At 38.0% G+C, this 18,124-nt stretch overlaps 1 pseudogene; it reads left to right on the plus strand.

Annotated features, from left to right (window-relative positions):
- The first annotated feature begins 3,396 nt into the window (after positions 1-3,396).
- On the plus strand, positions 3,397-17,234 carry LOC142181485 (histone-lysine N-methyltransferase, H3 lysine-9 specific SUVH6-like; annotated as a pseudogene).
- The last annotated feature ends 890 nt before the right edge of the window (positions 17,235-18,124 follow it).

Raw genomic sequence — 18,124 nt, forward strand, 5'->3', positions numbered from 1 at the left:
TTTTTGACCCTTCTCCGTTTACTTAAATCATACGTATCTACGATTTTTGATGCATCAATCTCTCTACCTAATAATATTCTTGATTTCGAAAATAATAAAATAGACAATTAAGTTGGTAGTTCACCGTTGGCTTGCCTAATGGCAATGTTGGGCACCATCATGACCTATAGTAGGTTTTGGGTAGTGACTGCTTAATATCAAAGCTCTAGGTTCACTTGGGTCTCACAAGTCATGAGCGAGTCAAGTAGTCTTATAGATCGGTACAGAGATGTTTGCACTTATTTTCGAGAAGCTACATGGCTGTTAGGAGAACTTCCCTTCTTGATTCCTCGTCATGCAATTTGATTCCACTAAAGCTTATGCTTTCATTTCTTTCCTACTCATTCTTATACAATGTTGAGCGCTTGTTATCAATTGGGCATCGAAGAGTTGTAGTGGTACTGCAAGTATGGTGTATGATATTTCTCCCTGCGTATTCGAGCATGCTATTATTGGTACCTTGTGGAAGGTATTCAGACGTGTCAGCCCAATATTAGAATTGCCTATAGTTTTGAGGCTATGCACGGATTATTATGATGTTCATGTGTTATTATCGCGTAGTGTTGGTGTAATGGTATGGTACTTATTTACATGTCGAGGCAGTGAATGACTCGAAAGGAGTATTTTTCGGTGCATGGTTTAGAGGTTCGGCATTTAATTCTAGAGGAGGAAAAGCAATTGGACTATGGGTGTTCAGACCTTGATTGATGGAGTATTCGAGCTTTGTACCAACTATTTGGACCCTTCGGGGATTGTTATCACTGTTTCTTCACTATTTAACATATTACTTGATCTCAGTCCTATTGTTTAATACTGTTTTACAAACTCAGCCACTTTTACTCAGATTTGAAACTTAAATAATATTTCTAATGACTTTTTGGGCTGAGGACTACTATTTTATTATTGCCCGAGGGGCTTATGTGATTTCTGGACTAAGAATGGGATCGGGCTGCGCGCCGCAACAGTATTATATCGATATTGAGGCCGAGGGCCTAGTTCATGCCACGAGATGGCTTGTTATTGCGTTTGGGCCGTATGGGGCCCCTCCCAGAGTCTGCACACCCCCAGTGAGCGCCGTCGACGATAAATAAATAGATCGGGCTGCACACCACAGCGGGTACTAGAGAGTATCGTTTTATGTGTTGCATTTCCTTATTTATCTGTCATTTATCTGCTTATCCGTTGTAGTATTTCTATATTTCGATTTCATTGGTTTATCGCTTTCATTCTACTTGTCTTAAACTGCCTAATTATAGATTAACCTGTGCTTTTCTATGATTTCTTATTCTCAGCCATTATTTATGTTTGTTACTCATTGGGTCGGAGTACTCACATTACTCCCTGCACCTTACGTGCAGATCCAGGTGCATCTGAGGCTGAGTGAGGATTATTTCAGTTGAGCAACGCATATCCGAGAGCATCGAGGTAGCTGCATGGCGTCCGCAACCCTGATCTCTCCCTTCTATCCTTGTTTTTAATTAGTATTCCCTAGATGGACATGTATTAGGTTGATAAACCTGTATTAGAGGCTCAGACTTGCGACACCGGATCTTTTTGGGCTATGTTGTAGGATTATTATTGAGATTCCGCATGTTTTAGCTCTTATTTCAGATTTCAAGTATTATGACTTGGTAAATTATCTGTGTTAATTAATCACGAACTGTGTGAGAAATGGGTTAAGGTTATTATATGGTCGGGCTTTCCTAGCAGTGTGTTGGGCGCCATCACGACCGGGGTTGGGGTCGTGACAGAAATATTTTTTAAGAGATATCAACACACCAAATAAGGGTTCAAGTAGTAATAAAAGAGTTAAGTCTTATCCAAAGAGTCATTCATTGTCTAAACATTTGATTGTTTAACCATAAATATGGGTTATTATTTTGCTTCCTGACTATTTTTAGGATCCAATGACACCGGCAAGAATGATATCAAAAAAGAAAAATAGAAGAAATGGTTAATTTTTTTATATAGTTAATATCCAATAATTATCTATATTTACTGAAAAAGTGTAAATTTTAAAATTACTAAAATACAATCCAAATAACTTAAATATTTGACATGATTAATGTCCGCACATCCGCGCGGGTACTAATTCTAGTTTGCATTTAATGACTATGTTTTGCCTATGAACTTTAATCACTTATGTATTCAGTTATTACTCTTTAAATTAAATTAAATTGTCTGACTTGTTAAACACATTTAACTTATACTTTCCATCTATAAATTGGAGAGAACGGGAAAATATGATGTTACCCACATTGCGCTTGTAAAGCTTGGAGATCAAGTTATTTGGGGAACCCAAGATTTCATAGGAGAGGATTTTGCCAATTCGAATTCAAAAGGGAAAATAAAAGAGAAAAAAGAGCAAAAGGAAGACTTCATAGTTTTACCTAAAATTAGGATTGTAATTATGGCAATTTTGTATAAGACTTCGGCGTAAACCTAAGAGACCCTATTTGAATAGGAATCGAATGCCAAGGGGTTTTTTACATGTATAAATAGCAGCTTGGTATCGGCATACCGCATACCCTTATTCGTCTTCTTCTTGCAGCAAATAATTTTTGTACAAGGGTTTTAGGTTTTAAAAGTATTTGGATCTTTTGAAGCCAACACTTGATATCTTACTTCAGGTATGTTATTGCTTTTCTTGATGTTTCCTTTAGTTACCTGACATAATTTTCTCTCTCTGTACGGTGCATTAGGCAGTTCAATATATAATAACGAGATGAGTATATGTAGGCATAGCTTTTAACCATTGATTCTATATTTGTGTAATGTAGTGCTTTTCTTTCTATTTGGCTTCAACTCATTTCATCTGTTTTTACGGTAGATGACTTGTTTGGTCGAAACATTATAAGTTAGTTTAAACATCTTTCGTTGGATTTAATTTCGTCTGAGTCCTCATTCAGGGTGAGGTGCTTGAAGAACGCCTTGAAGCACTTGTCTCGTGAAGTTTACACTCCATGCCTTAAGTGCGTTCATCGCCCTACTCGTAGTACCTGTCCAATAGTTTCTGCGCAAATCTAGGGGTGTTCAAGAAAAACCAAAAAAAATCGAATCAAATAAAAAATCGAACATTACGACCGACAAATCTTTAGTTTGGTTTGGTTTGGTTCGGTTTTCAATTTCAAAATACCGATATATATTTGGTTTATTTTGTATTTAAGAAAAATTTAGATCCCACATATTTTAAACATGGATTTCCTTATATGGTCTTCGAACATTCTCATCTTCTTTAGGCCTTTAGTTAGGCCTAAAGGTTTATTTTTTAACATGCTATCAGAGCTCAAGTTCATCCACAAATTTCTTTGTTTACTCATGTTGGGCCTCCATGTTATTTTGTCCCTGCTTTAAATATTTAGTCCTAGCTGTGCGAGAGGTTTAAGATCCCATATCCATGGATATTTAAAAATGGATCTCTTTATAGAGTTTTGTACAATTCTCATCTCATAAGCTATGACACAGATCCATCACTCACTTTCTTCTAATCAAGCCCTTGATCAAATCACTCCTTTTGTCCAGTCGAAACCTACTATTGTTGTTCAACCTTAATAATGCCTTGTCTTGTTAGATGTATATAAGCATATTCTTCGATTTCTTGTAATGTATTTTGCTTCATCATCGTGTAGATGTCTGTGTTAATGGAAACAAGTCCCTCAATGATGCGTGGGAAGAGATTACATCAGAGCGTATACGATGAATATCCAAGATGTCCGTCCGCGTTTAAGCGCCTAAAAATTGATGCTTCCCGGAATTTTCCCGAAAATTGTGGTCCATTTATTTCTCAAACGAATGGAAGCGGTATTCAATTCTATGGTGATGCTGAGATCGTCCCGAAGTTTCCATCCAATACTAAGCGTGAAAAAGTTGGTGCTACGCGAAATTTTCCTCAGAATTGTAGCACGCGCGTTACCCAAGTGGATGGAATCGATACTCAATGCTCTGCTGAAGCTGAGATCAAAAGTAGTTCTAGTGTTGCTTTGGAAATGTCTAAGTCGGGCAAGCCTTTAGGAGTTTTTGTGCCAAAAAATTTGAGTGGTAACCCTGCAATTCGACCAAAAGATGTGCAAATGGATTTGCCATTAACTCCCGGGAAGGCTAAAAAGGATGAGTTGGTTCAAACTAGTGCACCTCTAAAAGAGGTTGGTGATTCAAGTAATTTGAGAACCTTATGTGAGCAACTCCCACCTACTAATGGAAATCAACCTTTGAAGATGAAAGAAATTGAAGGTCAAAATGAACCTAATAATGAAACAAGCAACAGAATTCATCACGAAAAAGTATTTGGTGATGAATCCGAGACTATCGTAGATGATGATAAAATTTGCATTTTATCACGCTTCGAGTGGAGCTCTTTAAAATCAAGTCTCAAGTCTCGAAGTACTTGTAAGAAGGACAACAAGTGTGATATCGTGCATACACAAAAAGTTAAGTGTCTAGAACCGCTAGGCAAGTGCATGATTAATTTTGAAGATGCAGTTAATTTTGAGCCATCGCCTAAGACCGTACGTTCTAAGCAACACAACAAACTATACATAGGTGAGGATTTTGTCTCCAAAGATTGGGATCAAAATGACTTTGTGGTCATGAAGAAGCAAATAGTTCCCAGAGTTTCTCAAAAAGATTTAAGGAATTTTACTTTCTTGTGTGATGTTTATGGTCAAGGATTGTTAACTGAATATGAAGATTTTCAGAAAGCGAACGAAGTTAGAGAGGCTCTGAAACTTTTCGATGACCTGTACACTAAACTTTTGCAAGAAGTTAAAGCAAAGAAATGTGAAGGACAGTCTAAAAGAAGTATTCATAGAGAGGCAGCAATGAGTTTGAAGAATCAGAAAAGGTGGGTAAATTATGGGTGGACTTTTGGACATGTTCCTGGAGTTGAAATTGGAGATCAATTCCGGTTTAGGGCAGAACTTGTTATGGTCGGACTACATCGCCAATTTATTAGAGGTATCGATTATGTGAATATTAACAGAAAAGATGTTGCAATTAGTATCGTGGATTCTGGTCGGTACGCCAACGAAGCCGTATCTTCTCAAACATTCATTTACGTAGGTCAAGGTGGGAATCCAAAAATTTCTGGTACGAGAGTGGAAGATCAAAAGCTTGAAGGGGGTAATCTTGCCTTGAAAAACTCCATGGACTTAGGATATCCGGTGAGGGTTATTCGTAGTCGACATAGAGTGAAAGATGAAAAGAGTGATATAAGATACATTTACGATGGGCTGTACACCGTGACGAAGTATTGGCAAGAAAGAGGTCCAACTGGAAAATTTGTTTTCAAGTTTGAACTGAAAAGAAATTTTGGCCAGCCTAAACTTACTCGTGAGCTAGTGTCACAGCCAGCTAATTTAGCCAAGGTAAATCACTATCATCCAAACATTAACAAGGAAATGCAATCAGTTACGGAGCAGAAGTTTGTTGTGGACTATGATATCTCGCAAGGAAAGGAGAAGATACCGATCCCTGCTGTCAATGCAATAGATGACGAGAGACCCCCACCGTTCACTTACATTACCAGAATGCAATATCCAGATTGGTATTATATTTCTATGCCACAAGGTTGCAGTTGCACAAATGGATGCTCGGATTCTTAGCAATGCTCTTGTGCTTCTAAGAATGGAGGTGAGATTCCATTTAACTCAAGAGGGGCTATTACTAGAGCAAAGCCACTTGTTTACGAGTGTGGTTCGTCTTGCAAGTGCCCCCCTTCTTGCAAAAACAGAGTTTGCCAACGTGGTCCTCGGTACCATTTGGAGGTTGTATTGGGAAAAAACTGAATTTACATTGAAGGTGACGTGACATGACACGTGGATTGGTCAAATGGGCAAAACATGATGATCAGTTAAGACAACAGATACGGGGAAAGGAAAGCTAAATAGGCACGAGAGACAATTTGAATAATACACGCTTCGTACCTGTTTAGGTCATTTAAAGCCAAGAGATCAGAAGGCATTGAAAAAATGGATATGATGACGAAAAGGAGTTCAATTTCAATATTAAATACCCAATACGTTAGAGAATTGGTATTAAATAGGAATGATTATGTAACGTCTTATTTAATGTCATTTATTGCTCATAATTGTCTCATTTAGACAAATGCATAACACCTTCTCCTAGAATCAAATATAAAAGGAGAAGGACTCAACATCTGTAAGGACACGAAATACGATTGAGATCTTACTGAAATACAAAACTATTTACTGCTTTACCATCATTCTCAAAAATATTTTATTTTCGTCTCCTGATTATCAGTAACCCGAATTTCTTTATAGCTTTGACTAAAGACTCAGATTTTTGGTTAAACAAATTGGTTCCGTTACCGGGAATCTGATAATCTTTCTTTTAAGCTACATCTTGTCCATTGTTATCACCATGTCAAACACCAACACCAACAATAACAATGAAAACATTTTGGGAAACCCTGGAAATCAAATCCATCAAAATCAAGGAGATTTACATAACATTGAAGTGGTTCCCTCCCCTCAAAATTCACCACGTCAATCTCGTGAAGGCACTACTGAATCTCGTGCTGATCAACAAGAACAATCTGAACACTTTGAAGGTGGTACAAATGAAGTTTTACAAAAGCTAATTGATGCACAGGTCGGCAAAGCTCTTCAGACTCTAGTTAGTCGATTGCCTGTTGCACCACCCACTCCAACTCCTAATAATAATACATTGGAGAATCCCCGTTCTGGTCTTGTTAATTCTGGAAATGGAGGAACCACCAGTGAACCATAGGAAGGGGAACCAGGTAATTCAAATAATTCCTATTTGCAAAATTTAGTACTAACCTTGCAGAAACAGATTAAGGAACAAAATGAACGTATTGAGCAAATCCCTGGAGTTCCGCCTGTAATAAAAGGAGTTGACATGGACAAATACTCACAACAACCTTGGAAGCTAAGTGCTGCTCCCCTTCCAATTCCGAAAAAGTTCAAAATGCCTGACATCCCAAAATATGATGGTACTATAGACCCATGTGACCACGTGACTGCATTTACAACAGGCATAAAAGGCAACGACTTGACCAAACAAGAAATTGAATCAGTACTGGTTAAGAAATTTGGAGAAACACTCACCAAGGGTGCATTAACCTGGTATTTTCTTTTATCTGAAAATTCTATAAATTCTTTTGCTGAGCTTGCAGATTCTTTTATTAAAGCACATTCGGGAGCACAAAAGGTTGAGAAAAGAATGGAAGATATTTTCAAAATCAAACAAGGAGATTCAGAGTTGCTCAGAGACTTTGTTGATAGATTCCAGCGGGAAGGAATGACTCTACCCCGTGTGCCTGACAACTGGGCTACAATAGCTTTTGCAAGTAATTTAAATGACAAAAGTTCTGAAGCCACGAGAAGACTCAAAGAAAGCCTTCGAGAATTCCCTGCAACCACGTGGAATGATGTTTACAACAGGTATAGTACGAAGCTGCGAATTAAGGAAGATACCGTACCTAAGTTTCATCATGAAGAAAGGGGTGGTTCCAGAAGATCAGAAACGAAAAAAGATCATGTAAAAATAGGTACGATCCATATATGGGACCTGTAGAAAAAGACCCACGGTCAAAACAAGATAGCCAGCAATATAATCAAAAATCGAGGAATAGGGACTCTGGTTCTTCATCGAAATTCAGAAATGATCGGAACAGACAAGAGTCACGAGATGATGACAGAAGTTTAAAGGCACGATTCGGCAGATATAACTTTAATGTCACTACCTCCGAGCTCGTGGCTGTTTTGAGAAGTATGGGAGATAAGGTGCGGTGGCCAAACGAGATGCGGTCAAATCCAAATAGACGCAATCCAGATCATTGGTGCGAATTCCACAATGATCACGGGCACAAAACTTTAGAATGTAGATTCTTGCAGAGTGAAGTGGACCATCTATTGAAGCAAGGGTACCTCACTGAGTTATTTAGTGAAAAAGGTAAACAGGCCTATATGAAAAATAGGCAAGAGCCACCAAAGCCTCATTCACCCAAGAGAATAGTGAATGTGATAAGTGGGGGAGAAGATATTCACGGCATAATCTACACAGCCTCCAACAAAGTTTCTAAAGTAACAATTACACACGGGAAATGGGTACGACAAATTTTAGAAAATGAAAGTATTTCATTCGATGATGCAGATATCGAAGGAGTGATAACTTCATATAATGACGCACTGGTAATATCTTTACTTGTACATGATACTAATGTAAAACGAGTTTGATTGATCCAGGGAGTTCCGTAAATATTATACTACTAAGGGTATTACGTGAAATGCAAGCTGAAGACAAAATGATACCCAAGGCGCATACCTTGTCAGGATTCGACAATTCAAGTGTGATAACAAAAGGAGAGGTAATTCTAACAACCTTTCCTGCAGGTGTTGTTAAAGAAACTAAATTTCAGGTGGTAGATATGGAAATGGCTTACAATATGATCATGGGGAGACCGTGGATACATGATATGGATGCTATCCCGTCAACTCTACATCAAGTTATTAAATTCCTATCACCATGGGGAATTTGCCAAATTCGTGGGGATCAGCAGATAGCTAGGAGTATCAACGGTGTAACAGGTACGAGCACTGTAAATAAAGAAAAATAGCAATTACAGGAAACAGTTGAAGGATTCAAGAATCAAACCTCAATTGAACAAGAAAAGACGGATTTAGACTCGAGACCTGATACAATTCAAGAACCTGAAGAGAATGAAAATATCAAAACAACAATTGAAGAACTCGAAGCTGTGATATTATTCGAACAATGGCCTGAACGGAAGGTTTACATTGGAGCCAATTTAAGCTCAGATATGCGAGGTATGTTGATTAAATTTTTAAAAGCTAACGTTGACTATTTTGCTTGGTCCCATGCTGACATGACAGGGATACCACCGGATGAGATGACTCACAAATTAAACGAAGATCCATCCTTTACACCAATAAAGCAAAAGAAAAGAAAGCAAGGAGCTTTCAAAAACCAGATGATTCAAGATGAGGTCCAAAAGCTATTAAAAATTGGGTCAATCTGCGAGGTAAAGTACCCTAATTGGTTAGCCAACACAGTTGTTGTACCTAATAATAATGGTAAGTGGCGAGTCTGTGTAGATTATACAGATCTTAATAAAGCTTGTCCAAAAGATTCTTTTCCTTTACCACATATAGATCAACTAATCGATGCAACTGCAGGACATGAACTTCTAAGTTTTTTAGATGCATATTCAGGGTACAACCAAATTAAGATGGACCCTAGTGATGAAGAAAAAACTTCTTTCATTACAGACAGGGGGACTTACTGTTATAAAGTAATGCCTTTTGGTCTCAAAAATGCTGGGGCAACCTATCAAAGGTTGGTTACCAAAATATTCCAAGAATATTTAGGAAAAACAATGGAGGTATATATAGACGATATGCTCGTCAAAACCCTGCAGTCTCATGATCATATTTCTCATATATCTGTTACATTTGAAATTTTGCGAAAATTTAATATGAAACTCAACCCAGAAAAATGCGCATTTGGAGTTGCATCAGGTAAGTTTTTGGGTTTTCTTGTTTCTAACAAGCACTTATTGGCAAAACCACCGTTAAATTTCAACAAGCCCTTAGAAATTTGAAAGCTTATTTGTCAAAACCACCGTTATTGGCAAAACCAAAGGTGGGAGAAAAGCTTCTCATCTATCTGGCTGTATATGAAGTTGCGGTAAGTGCTGTTTTAGTTCGTGAGGACTGAGGTAAACAATCTCCCATTTATTTTGTAAGTAAGTCATTATTAGATGTTGAGACACGATACCCACAGCTAGAAAAGTTAGCATTATCTTTGATCATGGCATCTAGAAAATTAATACCTTATTTTCAATGTCATCCCATTAATGTAGTTACTGCTTTTCCGCTTCGAAATATTTTGCATAAACATGAACTGTCAGGAAGATTAGCAAAATGGGCTATAGAACTAAGTGAATACGAAATCATTTATCAACCCAGGACCGCTATAAAATCTCAATTACTAGTTGATTTCGTGGCTGATTTTAGTCAGGGGATGCATTTAGAAGCAGAAAAAGAATCACAAGTTTTTAATGGTGCAAACCCGGGGACTTGGGTTTTATTCACTGATGGTTTATCTAATATAAAAGGAGCAGGTCTGGGTATAGTTCTCATACCACCTACGAGTGAAATTATTAGGCAAGCTATAAAATGTCATTCTATAACTAACAATGAAGCAGAGTATGAAGCTGTAATTGCAGGTTTGGAATTGGAAAGAGAACTCGGCATAACACAAATTATAATCAAGAGTGATTCTCAACTCGTGGTCAATCAAATGCCGGGGACTTATACAGCCAGGGAAACTCGAATGCAAGAATATCTCGAAAAGGTACGGGAACTAATTAAGCAATTCCAAACTTGGAAGGTAATGCAGATCCCAAGAGATGAGAAAGTAGAGGCAGATGCTTTAGCTAATCTCGCATCTGCAGCTGACGTAGCAAACGACGCAAATGCTTCAGTCATACATTTATTTCATCCCGTTCTCGAACTTGATAAGAATGAGGTAAATTTTAATCATCTAACATGGGATTGGAGAAACGAAATTATTGCTTTTTTATAGCACGGAACCGTGCCTATTGACAAAGGGAAGGCTCACGCACTTCGCAAAAAAGCCGCTCGATATTGTTTGTATCAAGGAAATCTTTATCGAAAGATGTTCGGTGGACCACTAGCACAGTGTCTCGGACCCTCTCAAACAGAATATGTGATGAGGGAAGTGCACGAAGGACATTGTGGAAATCACGCAGGGGGAAGGTCGCTGGTAAGAACATTGATTCGAGCAGGATATTATTGGCCTAAGATGGAAGAAGAGGCAAACAGTTTCGTGTCCAAATGTGATAAATGTCAAAGATACGACAATAATATGCACAGACCAGCTGAGTTACTACACCCTGTTATAGCCCCGTGGCCCTTTATAAAATGGGGAATGGATATCGTAGGTCCACTTCCACAAGCAAAAGGTCAGGTAAAGTTTCTACTTGTACTCACAGATTATTTCACTAAATGGGTAGAAGCAGGAGCATTTAAACAGGTACGAGAGAAGGAAGTTAAAGACTTCATATGGAGAAATATAATATGCCGTTTTGGAGCACCAAAAGAGATCGTGTGTGACAATGGACCACAATTCATAGGAGCTCAAATCACAGAATTTCTTCAAAGTTGGCAGATTAAAAGGATAACGTCTACGCCATACCATCCAGTGGGTAATGGACAAGCAGAATCCACTAAGAAAGTCATTATCAACAACTTGAAGAAGAGGTTACAGGATTCAAAAGGTAATTGGCCTGAAGTATTACCTGGAGTATTATGGGCTTATCGTACAACGACAAAAACAAGCATTGGAGAAACACCATTTTCAATGGTTTATGGTGCGGAAGCCTTAATTCCAGTTGAAATAGGTGAACCAAGCACACGGTACGTTCGGGCAACAGAGGAATCTAATGATGAAGAGATGCGGGTCAACCTTGATTTGCTTGAAGGAAGAACAGAGGCTGTATTGATAAGAATGGCAGCACAAAAGCAAGTTATTGAACGATATTACAATAGGAAAACATGCCTCAGATTTTTCAAAATTGGGGACTTCGTGCTTAAAAAGGTGTTCCAATCTGCAAAGGCTGCTAATTCAGGAAAACTAAGTCCAACGTGGGAAGGACCATACAAAGTTCGTGACATTGCGGGAAAAGGAGCATACGAGTTGGAGACAATGGACGACAAAGTTTTACCCTCACATTGGAATACCGTCCATTTAAAGAGGTATTACTTCTGAGAAAGTACCCACGGTCAGGTATCGCCATGTTAAAATTTTTCTTTTGAATTATTAATGTTTTACTAACGATTTTTGATGCTAGGCAAAAACCCTAACTCGTGCCAAATGATGAGTCACGACCTGCAAGGCAAAATGGAGTATTCTAAAATTCCCAGCCTAGGGTTACAATTAATCTGATGGAAATACACACGAGTTAGGTAGTCTTCATCTATCCCATATATTTTTCTGTTTCAGGAAAAGGACCAAATTGAAAGAAATAAACAAGTGCTCGAGGCTTCATACTTCACCGCTCAAACACTTGGGGGACTACATATTATACACAGATATGTGTAGAAAAACAGATATGAATATCGAACAAAAGTTGGCCACAAAGAGACAAGTATTGAGAAAAAGTTACGAAGTCTTCAGCATTCATGAGAACAAGACATTCTTCATCATCGTGTTCAACAAACACAAGATATGCATCATAATGTTTTTCCCATAACATAAACGAAGTCACCTCTCAAACCCTTCCTAATATATAAAGATAGGGTCATGACTATGTACTGAAACAGGTTATGAAGAAAAACCTTGTTTATTTTATGTTATGAAAAAATCTGTTACAAGAAAAACAGTTACGAGAAAGTTATAGATGTATTTTAATACATGTAATAGTCAAAAAACTTGTTAAAGTTCATGAATAAAAACTTGTCAAAGTTGTTTCATACAAAACATGTGTATTCCTATTTCTTTCATCGTATTATAACAACATTGTGAAGTTGAGACGTCTTCTTCATTAAGTGTCGATAAAATAAAAGGGCCCTCTTTTATAAACATCATGTTAATAAGTCATGAGAAGAATCATAAAGCATTTTCAAAGGATAAAAATGCTAAACTATTCTATAAGTCCTAAATAAGTAAGGAAATGCAAGAATAGAACACATTGAAGTACTAACAAAACTTCTTAATATAATTAAAAAGACTAAGTAGAAACTTAGTCAATAAAAGTTTATACAAGTGCCCCATTATGATAATTGGGGACTTTCACCAAAAAAATTCCTTAAAAGCTAAGGGATAAAACCATTATCCAATTGAAGGGGTTAGCACATCAGAAGTTGCAATATTAATTTCACTTTCATCCACATGCACGGTGGCAACTTCTGAAGAAGTAGCAACATGAACGGTTTCAGCTGAGCTTGAAATGTTAGGATCAACGAGGGAAGCAAGAGTTACAGAAGCTTCAACTTCCACAGACTGAGTCATAGAAGTTTCACCCTCTGAAGCCTGAATTGCAACATTTTCAACTTCAACTGCCATAACAGCGGCTTCTTTATTTAAAGGTTCTTCAGCCACGGGAGCTTCAATTGACGGAGAGGGAAAGTCAAGTGGTTGTTGGGTTCTCTCAATGGTCTCTAAAACTTTGGCCAACTCTGAGTTTAAGTTAAAGTTTTCTTGACTGGCCTCTATTAAAGCACCACGACGAGAGTTTAGAAAAGCCCAACTCACCTCTATGTTAAAATTCTCCTCAAGAAGTTCATACTCCCTTTTCCACATAGCAAGATCATTCTTTAACACTTGATTTTCAGCTAAAGAGGATTCAAAGGAAGCTTCAAGGGAGGCATGAGAACTCTTCAAAGCACATATCTCGTCAGAGGAGATCCTTAAGTCAGCCTGAGCTTGAGTCAAGCTTTGCACTAACTCCCCCGCATATTCTTCTTTCTTCTCCACAAGTGCTTTAAGCTCTCTGATTTCTTCACTGGCCTTTGATAATTGTTTTGAAAATGAGCACTCCAAAAGCTCCTTATCTTTTTTAAATTGGCTTGAAGAAGCCTTGGCAATTGCTAGCTCAGAAGTCAAACCACGCTTTTGCTGCCCCAGGTGATTTCTACTTTCTTGCAACTCCTCTATGGTCCCCTGAGCATTCTCAAACTGCTCCTTCCAGTTTGCTGCCTCAAGCTGGGTTTCATTGGCTATTCTTCTAGCCTCAGAGATAGCCTTCGCAGACTCTCGATCCTTCTTCTCTAGAGTGGAGATTCTTCCCATTAACTCAGTACCAATAAGATTAGCCTACAAGGGAAAGGCATCAAATGTGAGAATATAGAGAGATATAAAAAAACTTGTAAGTTAAAAGAGAAGTACCTTCAAGGTAGAATGAACTATGTCATTCATCAGAGTCAAGAAACTGTGGTTCTCCATCTTCTTCTTCTCAATGTCTCCGATTAGAGGCTTGAGCCAAACATCAGCTCCACCAGTCTTTCTCAAAAGGCTATGATTGGCAGGAACTTCAAGAGTCACACTTCTCATAGCCATATCTCTGCTGCTAGAACCCGCCTCTGTATACTGAACAGAGGGAAGGGGAAAAATAGAAGGAGGAGTAGTAGAAGAGGTAAAAACAATGGGAGCTGTGGGAGTCAAAGCAGGGACAGTAGGAACAGATATGGGAACCAAAACAGGTAAGGAAACAAGAGTCGATAAAATAGGCAAAGAAATACTCGTGGTTGTCAAAGGAATAGAAGAAATGGGAATAGAAGAAGAGAGGGGAGTTTCATCAAGAACTGGTCCAAACTCTTCACTCTCAAAACCACTAACGAAGAGACGACGAATTGATTCATCAGAGCCTCTTGGGGTGGTATCCTCATCAGAAAGGATTTGAACAGGCTCGGAGATAGAGGCTCGAGCAGGAGTATCTTCAACTTCATCTCCATCAATGATGCGTCTCCTGGCTCTTGGCCTAGCTATCAAAGAGGTATTCTCTTCTTCCTCATTCTCAGAACTTTCTTCTACAACTTTTCTTTTTGGTAGCGTGGCCCGAGTCTTTTCCAAATCAAGAGAAGCGGTTGAAGATGCTCGAATGGCAACAGCTACCTCAGCTGTCATACCCCTGATATCAAATCCTGATAAAAAGAGGGATAAAGAACTAAAATAAGAAAGAATTCAATATACAACAAAGCATAAGGAAATACATACCATGGGTATTCACTTTCCAACCATTCAAAAGAGAAATTGATTTCCAAGTTCTCGACTCCATAGGCGCAATCTTCAAAATTGAATCTACCCAACCACGGAAGTTAGGAACGTGTTCCACATCTCCCATGGTTGCTACAAAAAGCCAAAAAGAGACGAGATTAGAAAAGAAATCAAAATTCTTAAAAAATAGATACAGTAAGAAAAAGAAAAACTTACGTGCAAAATTCCACTTCTCAGGGAGGGGAATGTTTGTTTCATCCAACAAATCCACCGTACGTACAGCAATGTAACGACAATAACACCCTCGATCCTTGTCATCTTCGGGGTTTACCAAAACCTTCTTGCTTTTTGCAGTCAAGTAAAAACTCCATGGCGGAATAATTTGGGGTGGTATAGGTGAATAAGATGGGAAAATGTAAAATTAACATTGGCTTTGGTAGACAAATACCTTAAGCAAGCCACAGCTCTCCAAACAAGAGGACCTACTTGTGCTAAGCAAATTTTGCAAAAGCGGCAAAATTCAAGTATAACTGGGTCAATGGCAGGATTAAATCCCAAAGTAAAGGGATAAGTATAAACGAAAGAGAATCCAATTCTGAAAGAAGAAATTCTCTGGTTTGGGGCAGGAATCATCATACGAAGATTATCTCTCCAATTACAATCTTTCCTAACAGTGGGAATCACAAATTCAGTTATTAAAGAGTGATAGGTGTCAGCTTTTTCTAAATTGTTAATTTGTTCTTGGAGAGATCTACTATCATTCCCAAAAGATAAATCATTGGGTACGATTTCTTCAACTAAAGGTTCCTGAGTAGGTTCAGAAAGTTCTTTACCTTTAGAAACAGAACCAGATGAACTACCACGAGTGGATCCTAGGCTCAAGCTCCGAAGCCTACCTCCTCTGCCTCTCCTATGTCTTACGGGGGCATTGGGGAAATGATCTAGAATTGGAACTTTTCTAGGGTTAGGGTTTGGAGATGACATTGTTGAAGAAGGATGAACTGAAGAAAAAGCAAAGGTGAATAATAAATTGCTTGTGGAAGATCTATGAAGAAGAAGACAAAATAAAGAGGGTTAAATATATTTATAGTAACAACCGTCGAACTTAGAAGTGTAATGATGGAAAGCCAATAATAAAGGCAATGATCACTTCGTGAATAGTGGGAATAAAGAAGTCTTGAAAAAAGGACACAAAATTGCAGAACCAATCAGAAAGTGACATATGTGTATAGCATTAAAAAAGGGTGACACGTATGCAAAGCATCAATTAGAAGGGACGATTGAAGCGTCAGTACTGTCATGGTATTAATTACGGCAAAAATTTTCTTTTTATAAAGATCCACTTCCCAGATATTTAATTGATAAAATAAATGAAAAGTGGGGGGACTATCTGTATTGGGAAAAAACTGAATTTACATTGAAGGTGACGTGGCATGACACGTGGACTGGTCAAATGGTCAAAACATGATGATCAGTTAAGAGGCACGAGTGACAACAGATACGGGGAAAGGAAAGCTAAATAGGCACGAGAGGCAACTTGAATAATACACGCTTCGTACCTGTTTAGGTCATTTAAAGCCAAAAGATCAGAAGGCATTGAAGACATGGATATGATGACGAAAAGGAGTTCAAATTCAATATTAAATACCCAATACGTTAGAGAATTGGTATTAAATAGGAATGATTGTGTAACGTCTTATTTAATGTCATTTATTGCTCATAATTGTCTCATTAAGACAAAGGCATAACACCTTCTCCTAGAATCAAATATAAAAGGAGAAGGACTCACCATCTGTAAGGACACGAAATACGATTGAGATCTTACTGAAATACAAAACTATTTACTGCTTTCCCATCATTCTTAAAAATATTTTATTTTCGTCTCCTGATTATCAGTAACCCGAATTTCTTTCTAGCTTTGACCAAAGACTCAGATTTTTGGTTAAACAGAGGTTTTCAAGACCGAATTAAGAGGATGGGGTTTGAGGTCTCGGGATTATGTATCATCTGGAAGTTTTAGATGTGAATATGTTGGAGAGTTGCTTGATGAAAAGGAAGCCTAAAAAAGAATAGATCATGATGAGTACTTGTTTGATATCGGCAACTATGATGAAGAAATCCCCAAAAGGAATAATAAGTTCGACGTAGAGTTAAATTGTTTTCAGAGGGAGGATGAAGATGGCTTTACCCTTGATGCAGCAAGATATGGGAATGTTGGAAGATTTATCAACCATAGCTGCTCGCCGAACCTTTACGCTCAAAATGTCATGTATGACCATGGTGATAGGAGAGTACCTCACATAATGTTTTTCGCTTCCAAAAGTATTGCTCCATTAGAGGAGCTTACTTATCACTACAACTACAAGATTGATCATGCTTATGATGCAAATGGGAATCTGAAGAAAAAGAATTGTAGATGTGGTTCTCCTAAGTGTTCGGGGAGAATGTACTAAGAAGTAGTCGTGTAAACTATTCCTTTGTACTTTGAAATTTCAAGCATACTTCCATGTCATTACAATCTGACGTGCATTTAGATACAGTTGTCTCAGGTTTTCTTGAAATATCATTTGTTGATATTGCAATTGTTGTAAAATAAGTTTTATTTTTGTTGTTTTGACAAATTGATGATTGTGATTTATTCTTTATGATATTTGAAACTTATTAATTAAATTTAAGCTCATTTGAGGTAGATTTGAGTGTTGAACAGTGTTTTAAGAGGCTTTCTCGGGACTCGCCTTGGATGGGGCACTATCAAAACACCCTGAGGCTCATGTGTGGGGCTTAGGTTTCCGAGGCTTACACCCCAAGCGTCCGATTGTGCGCTCAAAACACGCCCAATGCTTACTGCTCGAGGCTCGCCTAATAGTTCCTAACGCAAATCATGCATCAAATTCCCTAATTAGCGCCCTTCAAAATTCTTAATAAATGAATAATTAAAGTTCTATTCATCTATAGAAATATGAAGATTGAGAGTAACTCAAAATAATGAGCCAAAATATTACATATTTACTAGTAGAGAACATCGTGAGGGTGAATATCATTTGTATATCCAAAATTTATCTTCACTTATTATATGTCTTAATTTCTAAGTTATATGTCTCTCAAAACTATTAAAGAGAAAATACATAAGTACCCCTTGAACTAAGGTCGAAGTTCCAACTACACACCTTATCTTTGCGGGGATTCTATCACCCTTCGTCCTCTCCCCCTACCCCCCCCCCCCCCCCCGCCGAACTTTTTTAAAATAGATTAAATATCACCCTAATTCTTGGCCGGCAGTGAAATATACGTACCTTTACATGTCTATTTCGTAATTTTTGAACTTTTTTCTCTTTCTTTTCCT

This window comes from Nicotiana tabacum, chromosome 6 (genome assembly GCF_000715075.1).
Source record: "Nicotiana tabacum cultivar K326 chromosome 6, ASM71507v2, whole genome shotgun sequence".
NCBI classification, from domain to species: Eukaryota; Viridiplantae; Streptophyta; class Magnoliopsida; order Solanales; family Solanaceae; genus Nicotiana; species Nicotiana tabacum.